This window comes from Canis lupus, chromosome 35 (genome assembly GCF_003254725.2).
Source record: "Canis lupus dingo isolate Sandy chromosome 35, ASM325472v2, whole genome shotgun sequence".
NCBI lineage: Eukaryota > Metazoa > Chordata > Mammalia > Carnivora > Canidae > Canis > Canis lupus.
The window spans coordinates 3,240,948-3,259,580 of record NC_064277.1 but is presented as its reverse complement, the minus strand read 5'-3'; the positions used below and the strand labels follow the sequence as shown (position 1 = coordinate 3,259,580).

The following is an 18,633-nucleotide window of genomic DNA, read 5'->3' as shown; positions in this document are numbered from 1 at the left end:
GCCCCTAATCAGCCGGCGATGCCCCACTACCCACATTTCACTTAGCAAAATATCACATAGGCTTTGTTCAGTGTCCATGAATACATTTCTCTGGCATCTTCATATCTTAGTAGTCAATCTTATTACCTTTTCTGTATACCTTCTCCCCCTCCTTCTGTCGTGCACTGAACGTCTTCTCGGCACTAAAATTACATAAATATTCACCTATATTTTTCTTTAGAGTTTTAATAGTTTTGTTTTTTATATTGATCTATTTTGGAGTTTATTTCCAACTGGCATACGAGAAGCCAAAATTTTAAGCTAATAGGCTTTTGTGTTTCTTAAAAATAGTGACGATATGAGTTAATTCAGTATTATCGGACAAAGATAAGGTAGGAATCCTCCAAATCCCCCTCATCTGTAACTCTGTCCTGAGGAACAAGTCACTGTGCACGGCTAGAGCAAGGAGACCACTAAGTGCTCCAAATGTCCTTTTATTAATGAACCACAAAGGATTAACACTAATATACGAACCGAACAGCTTTGATGACCGCTTGGGCTCAGAGCACTTCTGTCCACATGCAGATTAGATGTTCGAACTGTCGTTTTTGTTCATCGTCGATTACTGAGCCCACCACATACTAACATTGCTGCTTGGTCCCTTTCAAATTTTATGCTTGATCTTTCCCTGAACGTGTGAACCTCCCAGACAATGTCACCCCACCTCTCTGTTACGACAGGAAAAGACCCAGTGGAGCTTAGTAGAAAGACTTTCCTTGAACACCCACTGTTCTTCAGGAAACTGAAGGGCGACGCCTAAGGTAATTTATTTTTCTTTTTTTGAAAAGTACCTTCGGTAAATGGAAGTAAAGTCATTTGCATGTTGATGTCACTTCTTGTTAACATTAACAGACTGGGAATTGAGTCCTTGTTTAGAATGACCAGTGGGCTCTTTGGAGAAGAGACGTATGATGTCCTCTCAGTAAGTCAGACCTCATGACTGATCAAAAGACTTACTATGAATTTAGCAACACTGTCAGTAAGCGGCAGTGCTTGAGGGGTTTTTTCTCACATGACTCAACTCTATGACACGAACTGGCTGCCCCCAAAATTCCATTTTGTAGTAGTTACAGAGTTAGTGCAGATGTCACACGTTGAAGAGCTTAGCCCCCCCAAGACTGCTCCCTGAAGTGGGCATGCTAGCCCGAAATGGAGGGCCCAGGAGGCTTCTATTTCTGCCCAGGTGACTACAAATTACAAGTTCCCATGGCCAATCCCTACATTCAGTAATTTATCACATTACTGATCAGCTATTGGTTTCTTAGGAGGGATATCACGGCATCGGGCAGAGTGTATGGGAGAGGGGCACAGAATTTTCTGGGCACACCACCGTCCCAAGCTCCTCCACGTGCTCCTCAGCCTGGAAGCTCTCCAAACCCCGCTCTTGAGGGCTTTTTATGTAAGTCCGATTGAGTCATTATTGGACTCAGTCTCCAGCTTCTGGTCCTTTCCCCAGAGGTCAGAGGGTGGAGCTGGAACTCCCCACCCTCTAATTGCCCATTTTAGGAGCTCTGTGCCAGGAACTGGGACCGAGAATGATGACGATGATGATGATGATGACGACTAATATTCTCTGATGGTCCCACACCCTGAATGAAACTAACTCCGCAGGGAGCCTGGAAGGGGATGGGATGACTGGTCCTGCTCCGATGCTGAGTGAGCTCCGCGGGACCTTGCAGGGTGGAGGCCGGGGCCACAGAGGCCACGGTAATGCAGCCACGAAGCAGGAGGGACGGCGGGACGGCCCTTGTCGGGCTGAGCCTCTCTGCCCTCTGTCCAGGTGCACGTGGCCTGGTCACCACCGCCACCGTCCGTGCTCCCTGAGATGTGCTCCTGGATGTGTGGCCCCTCGAGATTGTTGGGAGGCAGCTCCCTTGTCAGCACTATGTTTAGGATTTTCACTTCTCAGGACAACAATCAAGTATTTAGGAGAAGAAGGCTTTCATCCTGGGTTATCCTGGGTCATCCTGGGTCCTCCAGGGACCTTCCAGATGCGGTGTAGCCTCCACCCGAGGCTCTGCGGAGGCCCCGGGCCCAGGCGAGGCGGCCCTGCTTCCAATCACCTGGGGTGGGCCAGGGGTGGGGAATCACCCCAACAGGGGCGGGCACCTGTTGGGCCGGGTCCCCGGAGGCACCGGGCCGGCTTCCCTGGGCTTGGCTCAATTTAAGGGGCGCATCCCACGCTGATTTGGGCTCCAAAGCCGAAGACACAGAGAAAGCTCCTGCCCGAGGCCCGCCTGGGCATCAGGTGGGGCTGTCCTGCGGGGCCCCGGTAGGACGCCCCACTGCACCCCAGGTCCTGGGGCAGAGCTGGGGGTGCGGCCTGTCCCCGTGGAACCCCCGGACTCCCACCCCGACATGCACCCTCCATGACTGGCCACGTTGGCCCTCGGGTGGGACAGCGAGCATCCTCCTCACCACCCCAGGCCCCTCTGTTCCCCCACCTGGGGCAGCGGGAGGCCCTCCACCCCTCCCATCCCTTCATAAAGCCAGGTACAGCTACAATCCACCTGCCTCAACTTGCCCTTTTAGTTTAGAAACATTTCTCTATGTAGAAATGATTCAATATTGCTCTTCTGTTTATTCCTAACGCCTTTTTAAGACCATTACAATCCAGGGGATCCCTGGGTGGCTCAGTGGTTTAGCACCTGCCTTCAGCCCAGGACGTGATCCTAGAGACCTGGGATTGAGTCCCACGTCGGGCTCCTGCATGGAGCCTGCTTCTCCCTCTGCCTCTCTCTGTCATGAATGAATAAATAAAAAATCTAAAAAAAAAAAAGACCATTATCATCTGCCCTCTGGCAGAGATGAGAGGCAGCCCAAACTCTCTGCGCTGTATCTTGTCAAGAATAGTTTCAGGCACCTGAAAACTGAGGATTCCTGTTTGCGAAGTCGACTACTAGGCACGAGAGCCGTAACAGTTTGACAGGCTGGTCCCCAGCTCATGATATGTTCTTTATACGCGTTATCACTGTGCCTGGGCCCAAGTTCTACTTAGACCTCTTTATTGTCTTTCCTTTTTTTTTTTTAATTTTAAAGATTTTATTTATTTATTCATGAGAGAGACAGAGAGGGAGAGGCAGAGACACAGACAGAGGGAGAAGCAGGCTCCATGCCGGGATCCAGACATGGGACTTGATCCTGGGTCTCCAGGATCACACCCTGGGCTGAAGGTGGTGCTAAACCGCTGAGGCTACCCTATTGTGTTTCCTTTTTTAAAAAGACAACCTTGTAGAGGTAGTGCCTGCCGATTCAATTGGATCATTGACACAACGGGCCCTTGTCGATGCTGTATACTTCAAAGGAAAGCAGTCCAGGCAGTTTGATGAAAAACATACGGAAGAAAGCTTTTTAAAATTAACAACATAAAGCTATATTGACCTGTGCAGAAACTGTCTTGAGACACGGGCCTGTTGCTTTGAGCTTAATTGTGTCCCTTTGATTTCATGTGATGAAGTCTTAACCCCCAGCACCTGAGAATATGCACTATATTTGGAGGTGGGATTTAGAGGTAGCTCTAGAGAGGAATCAAGGTAAAATGAGATCAGGTGGGTTGGCCCCTATGTCAGGAAATTTGGACACAGACACATGGAGGGAAGACGATGCTAAGATGAACGTGCAAGTCAAGGAGAGAGGCTCTCAGCGGGAACCACATCTCTGACACCTTGATCTTGGACTTGCCACCTGAGCCCTGGGAAACAATAAACTTCTGTTGTATAAGTCTGTGGTAGTTCGTGAAAGCAGCCACAAGAAAGTAATTTAAATTTTAAAAATCGCTATGATTTCTTTTCGGCTTCTAAATGAAAATGAGTGCTCAAACACCAGAGCAGTCATGTGAGTATTCTGAATCAAGTTTATATTTTGAATAAGACCTTTTGCCTTCCTCTTTAGTCATCTGGTTATGGTTGCCTAGTTACACCTGTTTTCTTTTAGAATGAGAACAGATGGGGCACGTGATGGTGATGGATCAGCAGCTGGGGCTCTCACATCCTGGGTAGAGGTGGAGCTGCCCCATGTCTCTGGGGAGCTGAGCATGGCCATTCTGCTCCCTGACACCGTGTCAAGGGGGATCTAAATGCCACGAGTCATTGCTTGTTGTGCTCTTCTAAAATAGACCCTTCCCAAGCACCAGTTCTTGGGGGTAAGAGATGGATCAAAAATTAAATGCAACTGAAGTTGTGGCAGAGCAAGGACAACTCTCCGGAGGGGTGTGGGGAAGTGCCTCATCTGTCTGCAAAACTCCAGAGCAAGCCATCCATATTGAGGGTGACAGATATGTCACCCTGGAGCCAGGCAACCCCGTGGCCCTGGCCCTCTGGTGGAGACCAGAAGCATTGTTGAAATGTGCTACGAACTGTGAAAAACATGGAGAGAAGTCAGATGTGGTCCCGTTCTGCAGAGTCAACCACATATGAAAGAAAAGCAAAAAAAAAAAAAAAAAAAAAAAAAAAAAAAAAAAAAAAAAAAAGAAAGAAAAGCAAGTCTACGTGTAATGCAAGGTAGAATGTGGTAATTCTTCACCAGGCACAGGGTACTTTTACAATTTAGAAAACACTTTTGAAAAAAAAAAAAAAGAAAAAAGAAAACACTTTTGATCCATTTCTGTGTTTGATTTTATAACAGCTCAAGGCCCCAGGCGAAGCCAGAACCATTATCTCCATTTTACAAATGAAGAATTTGGGACAAAAAGGTTTAGAAACTTGTCGAAGATCGCACAGACAGTAAGTGGCAGGGCTGGGACGAATTCCACGGAAATGCCTTATGGGTTTAATTCATAAAGATCGGTTGCTCTTTTTCTGAAAATTCACTAGTACACAATTAGCTCCCTCCTCATATAAATTATCTATTTTATCATAGCACAGACTTTCTGGATCAAGATTCATTTGCATTTTGAGACGAGCGGAGACATACTTAGAACAAAGCCTCTTAGCACTTGACAATTACTCAAACGCCAGCTGCAAAACTGCAGACAAATTCAAAGGGATATATGTACCTTTATGCTTATTGCAGCATTACTTACAGTGGCCAAGCTATGGAAGCACCCCAAGTGTCCATCCATAGATGAGTGGATAAAGGAGAGGTGGTTTATATGTATATACATATACACAATGACATATTATTCAACCATAAAAAGAATGAAATCTTGCCATTTGCAACAACGTGGATGGATCTAGAGAGGATAGTACTCCGTGAAATAAGCCAGTCAGAGAGAGACAAATACTATATGATTTTACTCATATATGGAATGTAAGAAACAAAACACATGAACAAACAGGGGGTGGGGGTGGGGGTGGGGTGGGGAGAGACAAACCAAAAAACAGACTCTTAACTATAGAGAACAAACTGATGGTTACCAGAGCAGAAGTGGGAGAGGGATGGGTGAAATAGGTGATGGGGTAAGGAGGGCACCTGTCTTCGTGATGAGCCCCAGGTGATGCATGGAAGTGTTGAGTCACTATATGATACACCTGAAGCTAGCATAACACTGTTAACTATACTGGAACTAAAATTAAAAAAAGAAAAAAGCTGCAGATAGGCTCAAAGACTTAGGCCAAATTCTTCATGATTAGATTCAGAGTAGCCAATAAAACATAAAAATACAACCAATTAGTAATTAGTAACTATTCAGTTATTTGAAATCAACTTGACCAGCATCTTAAACCAGCTTTTGGGATGGGAAACTCAAATGTTCTTGAACTGTAACTCCATTTTTATCTGTCACATACAGCTAAACAGCTCCCTCCAGGGCCCACGTGACTGATGGGAGGAAATGTCAGGGCAGCTTGACCTGGTAGGGTTTCCAGGCGGTGGCAGCAGGGCCTGGATTGGGGGCCACTTACCCCTAAGTTAAACTGTTGACATTATTTTCTAATGTAATTATATGTAGAGTCGTAGAGTTAGATACACTGAAAAAAATGGACAGAGAATACTTTAATTATAACATTTAGGCTCCTCTCCCACAAAAGAAACCATATAACAATGTTTTATTTATAAATCCTATAGTTAACTTGGAGATAGCACAACTACATTACATTGTATTTTTAAAAGCATCTGTTTATTAAATACAAAAATTTAAAACATATCATAATGCTTGCATTTCTTAATTTAAAAAAGAGAGAGAGAGAGAGAGAAGACTCCAAAAAGTGATATTGGCCTGGGCCTTGTCTGAACCTCCGTGAAGCCCTACCTCATGGACAGAGGACTTTGTGACGCCACAGTCCTGGGTAATTATATGGGAAAGCAGGGCAGAGTGAGTGACTGGCCCACTATCGAGACCCTACGGCTCTTTCCTCTTTACTTCCAGGTGGAAAATGAGCTTCCACATGGAACACTCTGCAAGTGCACAAAGCCAGGAGCAATGGACAACAAGGGAGAGTGCAGTATGGGGTCTGTTCTTGGCAGTTAGGGAATTACCAATGCTTTTGACAATACAAAGCCTACAAAGCCTGACTTTTCTGGAATGTCATCCAAGACAGAGCTGTCCCTGTCCAAGTTTCATCCTCTTTGGAGGTCAATCAGGAGGGCACAGCAGTGGCTGTTGTGACCATTGCAGCGGTCACAACAGGCAAAATGCACAAACCCCAAAGGCTGAGTACAGATCACCCATTCATTTTCTTCATTTAGCACCACAGAATAAAGAGCATTCTGTGGAAGTTTCTCCTTTCCATAAGCCAATTACTTCTGGCTGCTGTGCTGTATTTATTCTTCTCTCTCCTGTTATAATACACACGTTTTGGCCTCAGCCCCACAGCAGCTCATTTGAAGTTCTGAGCTCAGCCCTCTATGATACATGCACTTAAACTTTATGCCGTGATTTTCAAACAACTTTAGGATGTTCTGGGGGTACCTTGGTAGTTAGAGCAGGAGTGGAATGAACATTAATTTGGGTTTAGAAAGAAAGTGACTGTTCTCAGTTTAGAGGAGCAAACGACTATTGAGTTTTCTCTACAAAGGGTTCATCTTCAATCCCCTGAATGCCTGCCTGTCTGTCAGCATTCACACCTTGACCCTTACAAAGGCTTCCAGTACTTCAAGCCACCTACTCTTTCATCTCGGTAGTGACAATTTCCTGTCCTCTGCTTTCAGGATAAAGATCCCAGATAAAGATGCCTCTGTTGTTTGACCCTTTGAAACAGCTTGAAAGTGCACTTGAGACATCTCTCCTTCTGCCAGATGATGTGGAAGGATAAAAGGGCTGATGTACTTATTTTTGAGAATTCTCTGACCTAAGAGAACTGTAAGAGCTAACAGAACTTCCTGAGCTGGTTCACTTGGCTGGACTCTGTTTCTTCTCTCAGGAGTAGCCATTATAATCCGCCCCATGGATATGTCCTTACTTAGCATCCTGGTGGGCAGCGTGGTCATGCTGCAGCACATTCTCAAGAGGGAAGCCCTTGGCCAAGATCACTGCTTGGCATTGGTTCTCTGTTCTCTTTAAGGCATGGCATCTCTAAACACAGCCTTACCAGAATAAGAAATAGGGGAATTGAGGGCTGTTTGGACACCCACATAGGCAAATAATTGGCTGTAAGTTGTAAGAAGAAACTACAAAGGTGATTTTACCCAGAGAGGGGAGCAGTTTGATTTCTGTAGAGTAAGTTTCAGACTAACTTTTAAAACTGAACAGGAAATTGTGTGAATTTTTTGGAAATATCAAAAAATTTGAAGGTTGGCGTCCACACAAACTTTCCAATGTCGACATCAGCTGTAAGTATCTCACTCTCAAGGTTACTAAGTGGCCTCAGTTATTAGGTAGATTGAAGATAATGAAATGAAATTGGGAAAATCAAGGGGGTTTTAGTTGAGGAATTGTGACTAGACATTTCTTGCCTGGTTTTAATATCAAGGAGTCTGAGGGACTCTCTGCATGCCTCTCTCTTTCTCTCTCTTTTTTAAGATTTTATTTATTTATTCATGAGACACACACACACACACACACACAGACAGAGACAGAGACACAGGCAGAGGGAGAAGCAGGCTCCCTGCAGGGAGTCCGATGTGGGACTCGATCCCCGGACTCCAGGATCATGCCCTGAGCTGAAGGCAGATGCTTAATCGTTGAGCCACCCAGGCATCCCTCTGCATGCCTCTCTTGGTTAGAAGTAATATTACTAATGAACAATTAAGTAAATGGATGGTGGATGGTGGGAACAGGTTTCTCATTGTTGGAGTGGGAGAGTTACAGGCACAGAAACCTGACAAACACTACCTCGGCCCGGTGACTGAGGTCAACATCAACAGTAATAAATCCTATTAATAGCATGTATCCTTGAGATGATTTGATGAGAATGGCACTTTATCTCTGTGATCTTTCTCCCAAAAGCCCATCACCCCTGTCTAATCATTAGAAAAATGTCAGACAAATCCCAATTGAGAGGTGTTCTACAAAATACCCAACCAATACACTTCCAGACTGTTACGGTCATCAAACCGAAGAAAGTCTGAAAGCTGTCATATCCACGATGAACCTAAGGACTAAACATAATGTTTTGTCCTGACTGGGATCCTGGAATAGAAAAAGAACATTAGGTAAAAACTAAGAAAACGTAAATCAAGTATGGACTTTAATGATGTATCAGTGTTGATTCATTAGTTGTAACAAATGTACCACATTAATGTAAGACGTTAACAACAGGGGAAACTGTGCTATCTGTACAACTTTTCTGTAAATCTAAAACTATTCTAAAAAAAGTTAATTTCTTTAAAAAAAATGAGAGACTTAGGAGACATATCAACTACTAACAGTGATACTAGCTCTCCTAGTGTAATAAGGAAAGAAAAAACTAAAAGGCATATAGATTGGAAATGAAGAAATAAAACTGTTCTTTTTCAGACCTACAAATGGCCGAACGACAGATGAAAAAAAAAATGCTCCGCATCACTGGCCATCAGGGAAATACAAATCAAAATCACAATGAGATACCACCTGACACCAGTGAGAATGGGGAAAATTAACAAGTCAGGTAAGGACACATGTTGGTGAGGATGCAGAGAAAAGAGAACCCTCATACAACTGTTGGTGTGAACTGGTGCAGCCAGTGTGGAAAACTGTGTGGAGGTTCCTCAAAAAGTTGAAAATAGATACCCCATGACCCAGCAATTGCACTACTGGGTATTTACCCCAAAGATACAAATGGGTACCTGCACCCCAATGTCTATAGCAGCAATGTCCTCAATAGCCAAACGATGGAAAGAGCTCAGATGTCCATTAACAGATGGATGGATAAAGAAGATGTGTCAATTATAGCTGAAAGAAAGAAGGGAGAGGAAGAAGGGAGGAAGGGAGGGAGAAGGAAGGCAGGAAGACAGGAAGGAAAGGAGGAAAGAAGGCAGGAAGGCAGGAAAAGCTAGATGGAGGGAGGAGGTATCCATGTGCCTTGTTAAGAAGTTTTCATGTTATTCTGAGTAAACTTGAGAGACACTAAAGAGTTCTAAGTAGGGGGGGTGGAAATCAAATAGAAAAAAATATCATTTAAAACAGCATCTCTGAAAAATTTTGATCAGATAATAAGAAAATGTCAAAACTGACATCCAGGAGAATAAGAGGAGTATGGCTTCAGGGGTGAGATAATAGCCCAGAATAGAGAAATGGTCACTAGAATAAGGAAAATGGATGAATTGAAGAGTTTTTACAGAGAAAAAATATCCATATGACACGTTTATTTATTGAATGTTTTGAATAGGGCAAAGCAGTAATTAAATCTTTGACAAATATTCCCAGGTTCCCAGCATCTATAGATCGAAAACTTTCCAGTTTTGTACATGCTGTGTCTTCATTATCTGTGGTGTCCTAGAATTAAAAAAAAAAAAAAAATGTCAGGAGTGTAGTTTTTTAGAGCACAGCAGTGGGCTGGATCACCTAGGGGAGATAATAAAATGAGAAGACGCAAAGGCTAGGACAGAACCAGGAGAGACAAAACATAAATATATTAACTAGTCAAAGACCTCTGACCCCGTTGGTTTACACTACCCTATATTTAATGATCTCAACACAAAACTACCATAGATATGCTGAAATCTATCACCAGTAGATGATACACACACAAGGTAAAGTATATGCCAACAAACATTTTCCAGAATTAAATGTGAAATGTAGATTTCAAGTCAGAATCATTGTCATTCGAAGATATATTACGATTAATATTCATGTATCTGTGTTCGTGGTATCTAGTTTCCCCAACATAATGTCATTCACACACATCTTTCACGAAGATTACTCTTGTGTTAAATATGATATACCGCAATTCGTTTTGTTCTGTATAAACCAAGTGATTGGAAATAAACTACAATATCATATATTTTTTAAAAAATGATTTACTTTTTGCACCTTCATAATATGTAAAAAAAAATAAACTATGCCAAGCCCACTGAAATACGCTGAGATACTACAGGGCATATAGCACAATTCCGCCAAAATTAACCCACAACTCCGTGTGGGTGAATGTGACAGCACAAAAGCCTGAGGGCAGATCTGTGGGAAGTAAAAGAGATAGTTTTATTCCAGAACATGTGCTGATGTCCAACATGTCTGAGTTGATAGGTTATTCTGCATTCTTTGTAACCTGACTTCACGTGCAAAATAATTTCAAAGTGCATCACACACGCAGAGAACGTGACCGCAAAGGTGTTCTTCAGGGGGATGATAGTCTTATTTATCTTCTGTTTGTAACTTATTTGAGGATGTTTTACTTCCATATATTTTCTTGTGGTTGTCTTTTGCTTTACGGAACCTCGAGCTTTTTAGGGAGACATAAATAATACGCAGAAAATTATAGCATTCAAAAGTATAGAGTCCTGTGAATTTTCGCTCATCGATCTAACTCGTATAAAAAAAATCCTCAGCTCAAGAAATGGAACATGAACCACACCACAGAATTATCCTTCCAACCATTGTCACTCTTCCGTTCAGGGTTGTGCTGATTTTGATCATTGCTAAGTTAGCTTAGTTTGTTTTGGAACTTTTTTGTTTCAATGTAAGCCTACTGTTTACACAAACTTATGGTTGGCTTTTCCCCTAAATACATTACACAAGAAATTCCTCTATATTTTTTTAGTTCAGTTGTAGTGTATTCTCATTGCAGCATACCATTGTATCCTAGAAATATGCCGTTGCGTAAATATACCTTGTGTCTGTCCATTCTACTGCTGATAGAGACCTGCATGGTTTCCATTTGGGTCCATGACGAACAGTGATGTTACAAACACTCATGTAGTGCAACTATGAGCGGATTTCTATTGGAGACATCACCATTAGACATCCTATGATTAACACAGAATTTACGCGAGGTACACGAGGGCTTGCATAATCTTCAGGTGGTGGATTAAGAACCTGAGATTCCCTTTTAGTTTTGTCGACTGTTTCCTTTGCTGTGCAGAAGCTTTTTATCTTGAAGAAGTCCCGCTAGTTCGTTTTTGCTTTTATTTCTCTTGCTTCTGGTGATGTGTCTAGCAAGACGTTGCTGCGGCCGAGATCAAAGACGTTGCCGCCTGTGTTCTCTTCTAGGATGTTGATGGTTTCCTGTCTCACATTTGGGTCTTTCATTCATTTTTAATTTATTTGGTGCATGGTGTGAGAAAGTGCTGCAGTTTCATTCTTCTGCACGTGGCTGTCCAATTTTCCCAGCATCATTTGTTGAATAGGCTTTTTCCTATTGGATATTCTTTCCTGCTTTGCCGAAGATGAGTTGACCATAGAGTTGAGGGCCCACTTCTGGGTTCTCTATTCTGTTCCACTGATCTATGTGTCTGTGTCTGTGCCAGGACCACACCGTCTTGATGACCACAGCTCTGTAGTACAACCTGAAATCTGGCCTTGTGATGCCCCTGGGTCTGGCTTCCTTTTTCAACATTCCTTTGGCTATTTGGGGTCTTTTTTGGTTCCAAATAAATTTTAGAATTGTTTGTTCCAGCTCTGTGAAAAATGCTGCTGGTATTTTGATAAAGATGGCTCTTATCCTGCTGGTGGGAATGCAAACTGGTGCAGCCACTCTGGAAAAACTGTATGGAGGTTCCTCAAAAAGTAAAAAAAAAAATAGAGCTATCCCCTGACCCAGCAATTGCACTAGTAGGCATTTATCCGAAAGATGCAAATGTCATGATTTGAAGGGGCACTTGCACCCCAATGTTTATAGCAGCAATGCCCGCAATAGCCCAACTATGGAAGGAGCCCAGATGTCCATCAACAGATGAATGGATGAAGATGTGGTGTACACAAAAAATAGAATACTACTCGCCCATCAAAAGGAATGAAATCTTGCCATTACAATGATGTGGATGGAACTAGAGGGTGTCATGATAAATGAAGTGTCAGTCAGAGAAAGGCAAATGCCGTATGATTTTATTCATATGCGGAATTTAAGAAACAAAACAGATGAACATAAGGGAAGAGAAAGGAAAATAAAATAAGATGAAAACAGAGAGGGAGGCAAACCAGAAGAGACTCTTAACTACAGGGAACACACTGAGGGTCACTGGAGGGGAGGTGGGTGGGGGACGGGGTACCTGGGTGATGGGCATTAAGGAGGGCACGTGATGTAATGAGCCCTGGGTGTTGTATGCAACTGACACTAAAATTTACCCCTGAAACTAGTAATATACTGTATGTTAACTAAATTGAATTTAGAAATTTAGGGAGTGGAGCGGGGCTGTGCCCTGACTTTTTCCCTCATTAGCTACTCTAGCAGAAGTGTTTTGGGGTTTTGGGGATCCTCCCCTCTCTTCCCTGCTCAGGAGACAGCCTCTTGTCTCCTCTTCTCCGTTCCATATCCTGTTTGCTGTGCAGAAGCTTTTTATTTGAAGAAGCCCCAAGAGTAGATTGGGACTACTATAGATAACCCCTCCTGTACCTTGACATTGCCCTTTGGGGGTTTCACACACTCTCACCTCCCATCACCAGCAACTCAACAAGGCGTTGAGTTTAAATCACCTCCCAGGGTATTCGAAAGACGACTTGACGCGGTTGATGCAGATCGCACCCAGTTGTCCTGGAACAGTGCGGTCAAGGAGGCTTTGGCTGAGGATTAAACATACCGGCTTCATGACGAAGTGTGGGCAGCGGGCGGTGTGAACCGCGATGACACACACGGAGGCAGAGCCAGGGAACTCTGACCTACCCAGCCGGGGCTCCTATGCTGTGTCCTTAGGCTTTGTTATTCTTACGCTGGGCAACTGCGGGCAACAGTCTCTGAGCTTCTCTGTTGACCTTGTGTCTCCAAAGAATGAGCTGGACTGGACGATGGGTGAGGACCCCTGCAATCCCACCATGGGCCCACACGCCTACGCTGTCCTGAGTTCCCTGCCCTTCCCGGACGTGCCAGTCTGACCCAGAGAGTCGGGGCCCATGAGTTTAGGCGTTTAGGCGTGGTATCAACCAAACACATTTGGTCTACGCCCGGTTCCTGCCCGGGAGCTTCGAACACCTGTGGGGGTTCCTGAGTATTCGGAGCGTCTCTGGTTCTTCATGAATAGTGCCTTTCAACCTTCTTGAGTGTATGCTGACGGAGTGACGCATACTAGGCCTTTAGAGGGTTTCAAGGGAGCGGTCGGCCACACCAGGAAGACCAAGCCTGGGAGGAGAACTTTGGAACTTTCAACACCTTCCCTCCCCAACCTGTGGGGAGGGGAAGAGGATCAGAGGTGGCCTTCAAGTCACATGCCCAGAGGGCGCCGGGGTGGCTCAGCTGGTTAAGCATTTGCCTTCCCTTCAGCTCAGGCCATGGTCCCAGGGTCCCGGGATCAAGCCTGTCATGGGGGGGGGTCCCCTGCTCAGTGGGGGGGTCTGCTTCTCCCCTCCCTCCTCCCTGCTTGTGTTCTCTCTCTCACACACACAAATAAATAAAATCTTAACGAAAAAAAAATCACATAGCCAATGATTTTGTCAACCATACCTTGATGAAAACCTTAAACAATGAAATTTGGAGAGTTTCCGGGTTGGTGAATACGCTGAGGTTCTGGGAAGGTGGTGTCTTAATTTTAGCTTGTGGCATCTACACAAACTGCAGGGTGTTCTTGTCCGAATGAACGGAGTTGCGGGACACCTACCTGCTGGTGTCGCAGAATTGTCGTGTTGGAAGGTGAGTGGCGGCAGGTATGTCCACGGCTGGAAGAAGCTTCCTCTGCAGAGATGACCTGTGGGATGCAAAAATCTTTAAAATGACACCTTTCCCTTTTATTTTATTTTATTTTATTTTATTTTATTTTATTTTATTTTATTTTATTTTATTTTATTTTAATTAATTAATTTATTACCTTTCCCTTTTTAAAGATTCACCTATTTATTTCAGAGGGAGAGAGCGAGCGGGAGCGGCAGAGGGGGAGGGAGAGGGAATCTCAAGCTGACTGTGCGCTGAGCGCCGAGCCCCGGGGGGTGGGGGGGCCTCCATCCCATGGCCCCGCCACCCTGATCTGGGCCAAAAGTCGGGGGCTTAACGCACTGGGCTCCCCAGGCGCCCAGACAATGATGCCTTTCTGATCGTGGTTGGAAATAGGGAAACGTGATAAAAAGAGAGTGCTTCAGAAGATGAAAGGAGTTGCATACTTGGTGCTGCTTTTCCTGTAAGGGAGATGTCAGAAGAGGTCGGGAAGGGCGCCAAGGGCCTGGCCCGGCAGCAGGGCGGGAGCCACCCCTGCAGGCAGGCCTTGTGCACGCCCGGCCCTCCGCACGGCCGGCCCTCCGTGGCCTGTGGGAGACAAGGCAAAAGGAGCACTGACCTCCTCGCTGCTCACAGCCCACTGACACATCCTGGCAACATGCAGATACCCTTCCTGTAGGAGCCCCGTCGCCTCCGGGCTCAGGCTTTGCTGAGGGCAGCAGGGATCCAAGCCCGAGCCCCACCCCAGGACCTGGGAGTCTCCTCTGACATAGAAAAGCCCTTTGGAAACATCCCGTTTCCACCCCCAAGATGCAGGTTGGCGACCCCCACCCAAGCATGGGACCCGCCCATATCCACCTGAAGGGTCTCCTGCATCAGGGTTTATTAGGAATAAGTGACCTTTTCCCAGCAACAGCTGATCCCCTCAAGGTCCTGGAGACCTTGCTTCCAAAGCATGTTGGGGTTTGTGCCCCCAACAACGCCCCGGCGCAGCTCTTTCTTCAGTGACGAGTGCTTTAAAGCTTTAATGAACCACCTTTCTGCACCCGAGACGTCCCCAGAGATCCCTGCTGGCCGCGGTGCACCGTGCACGGGAGGCTGCCGGGACCTGCTCCTGCCTCTGCCCGCGGCCCGACCCACTGACCCAGGCCCTCGGCCACGGCGGCCAGAACTTGGCGGTCAGCCCGTCAACTCCGCAGCCCGAGCTTGCTCGTCCCGGCCCTGGAGGAGATGCCGGCGTGGGCCTCGGCCACGGGGCGCCTCGTCCTCCCCGCGGACCTGGCGTCGCCCCGACAGCCGCGCTGCTGAAGCACCTGAGAACCCTCTCGGTCCCCAACCTCAGGAGATGCGCCCCCCGGAGTCCACGCAGGCTCCCAGGTGGGGGACTCCAGCACCTGCACCCCCATGTGATTTCCACTTTCCCCTCAAGGACAGGAAGGTCTCCCTCCCCAGGGGAAGGCTCGCACCCTCGGCTCTGAGTCCCTGTTTGCTGTTGAAAGTTCAATAAAGTGTTGTTGTGTTAAAATGCAAAAAAAAAAAAAAAAGCTGGCCCTGGGCTGGGAAGAACGAGGCTGTGGGGCGCCAGGGGCAGCGGCCAGGCCGGGGCCTCCAGCCCTGCGCCACTGCGGAGGGGGGCGCACCCCCGGTCTCTCTCCCCCGAAGCCCGGGTACGAGCGTGCCCTTACTTGTGCCAGTGTCACTAGTGGGTGAAGTTAGAGGCTGTGATGCACGAGGCAGGCTCTCATCTGTGTCAAACTTCCTGTCACCATACTCGTCTTAGGTGTCCTCAGTTGTGGGTTTTTTTGTTTTTTATTTGGTTTATTTATTTGAGAGCAAGTGAGCAGGTGCATGAGCAGAGGCAGGGGCGGCTGAGGGAGAGGAAGAGAGTCTCCAAGCAAGTGGACGCCCCCAGCCTGGAGCCTGACACAGGGCTCGAGCCCAGGACCCTGAGATGTGACCCGAGCTGAAATCAGGAGCAGGCCGCCCGCCCGCCCGACCCTGAGCTTGGCCACGTGCGCTGGCCGCCCCGGAGCTCGGGGCGCTGAGGGTCTGGGCGCGTGGACGGTGCAGCCGGGACCCCGGTGGCCGGGTGTGTCCTGGTCCCCGGCAGGCCGCCCGCAGGGACGTGGGGCTCGGTCGCCCGCTTCCCTCCTGCCCGTTTCCTCTTTGAATTAAGCGAGTGCAGCTGCTTTCCAGATGCCCAGCGAGCAGCCCCCTGGGTGCCCGGCCCTGGACGCGGCCTTCACAGCCACGCCGGCGCGGCAAGCGCAGGCCCTGGTCTGCCCCCGGTGCCCCCCGGTGTCCGCGGACAGGGTCTCTTGAAGGCCGACATCTAAAGCACCTGTGTTCTGTCTACCGCGTCTCCCGGTTGGTTGAGGCTGACAGGGGGGCCGCAGGCCTTCCCCGGAGCCCCGAGCGGCTGCGCCTCCGGGAGCTCACCCCGCGACCTCGTGGAGGACCCGTGTCCCCAAGTGCGCCTGGGAGCGGCTGGCGCCCTCACCCTGGCCCGGGCACGTACGGCGACAGGCTCGGTAAATGCCTCCTCCTCAGTCCTCGGTTCCCGGGGCCAAGGTTTTGGTGCCATCTCGTGCCACGAGCGTCACCTCGTGGCTGTGCTCAGCGAACTGCACTGCGTTTACACTCCTGCTTGGGCTCGTCTCCAGGTCACCCAGAGCTACTCTAACCTCAGCCCGGAGGCCTTGCCTTCCCCTTCCCCCTCACCGAGGACGGCACTGGGCCCCACCCCACCTGCTCACACAGCGCTGCTGTCCGGGCTGTGGCCTTCGTCCCCGTGTGGAGCTACGTGGTTAAAGATGCGTTTATGTATCTTAGAGGGAGACCGAACAGGAGAGAGTGAGTGTGCGCGCTGCGGGGAGAGAGGGCCCGAGGGAGACGCGGACCCTGAGATCAAGACTTGCATGCTGGGGATCCCTGGGTGGCTCAGTGGTTTAGCAGACTCTCCGCTGAGCACGGAGCCCCACGCGGAGCCCGATCTCATGACCCCGGAACACAGTCTGAGCCAAAACCAAGTGTGAGATGCTCCACCAACTGGGCCACCCAGGCGCACCCAGGCATTTTCCAACAGTACGTACCGAACATCCTCTACGTGTTAGGTGCTGTGCTGGAGCCCGGGGATATGGCGGTGAAACACGGGTCCAAGGGCCATCGCCGTGATGGGACAGTTTGTTGGAAGAGACAGACGATGCCTTCATAAGTAGGGGTCATTTCCGATGGCGACGGTGCTGGAAGACAAGCAGAAAGCAACCGGGAACAAGAACCGAGGCCCAGTGGCCGGGGTTGGTGTCAGCGGAGGTGGCGCAGCGCAGAGGCCAGCCTGGTGAGGAGTCCCCCGTCATTCCGGGACGAGGTAGGAGCCTGACAATGACCTGGAAGAAAGAGGGCCTTCTAGTCTGAGACACTGAGAAAAAGGATCTATGAAATGAGGGGGAAAGAGAAGGAGGTGAGGTCAGGTGAGGTCAAAGGAAGTCGCTGCTGGACGTGCGCATTTGTAAGAGGAGAATAATTGTATGGAAATCTCAGCTCTCGGAGCCAGAGCAAGGGGATCTGGTCTAGCGGAAGAAGTGCGTGCGGGAGGCCTCCTGGTCCTGGACGGCTCCGCAGCCCCCTGCTTATTTCATGGCAGTGACATCCGGCCCTCTGGTGGACGAACCTGCGTCCCACAGCTGAAATTTTAACACTGGGTTTGTTCCTCTATTTGGCGGAAAATAAAGGCCCTAGAAGACCCTTTGAAGGGTTATTTTTCTTTAAAGATTTTATTTATTTATTCATGAGAGACACAGAGAGAGACAGAGACCCAGGTAGAGGGAGAAGCAGGCTCCATGCAGGGAGCCCGACGTGGGACTCGATCCCGGGTCTCCAGGATCACGGCCTGGGCTGGAGGCAGACACCAAACCGCTGAGCCACCCAGGCGCCCTATTTAATACCTTTTCATACATTCTAAGCCATTTGAGTTTTCTCCTTTGAAGTGTTTTTTTTTTTAATTTTTATTTATTTATGATAGTCACAGAGAGAGAGAGAGGCACAGAGACACAGGCAGAGGGAGAAGCAGGCTCCATGCACCAGGAGCCCGACGTGGGATTCGATCCCGGGTTTCCAGGATCGTGCCCTGGGCCAAAGGCAGGCGCCAAACCGCTGCGCCACCCAGGGATCCCTGAAGTGTTTATTCAAATCATTTCCCCCCTTTTTGTCCTAGTTTTTAATGTGATTTGCATAAGTCATATACATGCACGCACAAGTGATACCAGTCTGTCCATCATATGCCATTCAATTCTCATTCAACTGTGTGGCTTGCGTTTTTGACTCTCCTAATGATATCTTCGTAATAAACAGAAATTCTTATTTTTAAAGCAGATTTATTCATCTTCCTGTATAGTAAATGTCTTCTTCCTTGAAAACCCATGGGAAAATCTCCTACATTTTCTTCTAAAACTTTATTTAATTTTATTTTTCAGAGTACTTTTCATCGATCTCAAACATCCATGGA

At 47.5% G+C, this 18,633-nt stretch overlaps 1 long non-coding RNA gene across 1 annotated transcript; it reads right to left on the bottom strand.

Annotated features, from left to right (window-relative positions):
• Window positions 1-9,696: 9,696 nt before the first annotated feature.
• Window positions 9,697-17,494, bottom strand: LOC118353408 (uncharacterized). Its single transcript, XR_004812281.2, has 3 exons — window positions 17,222-17,494; window positions 14,080-14,166; window positions 9,697-9,829 (listed from the first exon to the last, which is right to left on the bottom strand). It is a non-coding gene; the product is annotated as an uncharacterized LOC118353408 (long non-coding RNA).
• Between the last annotated feature and the right edge of the window lie 1,139 nt (window positions 17,495-18,633).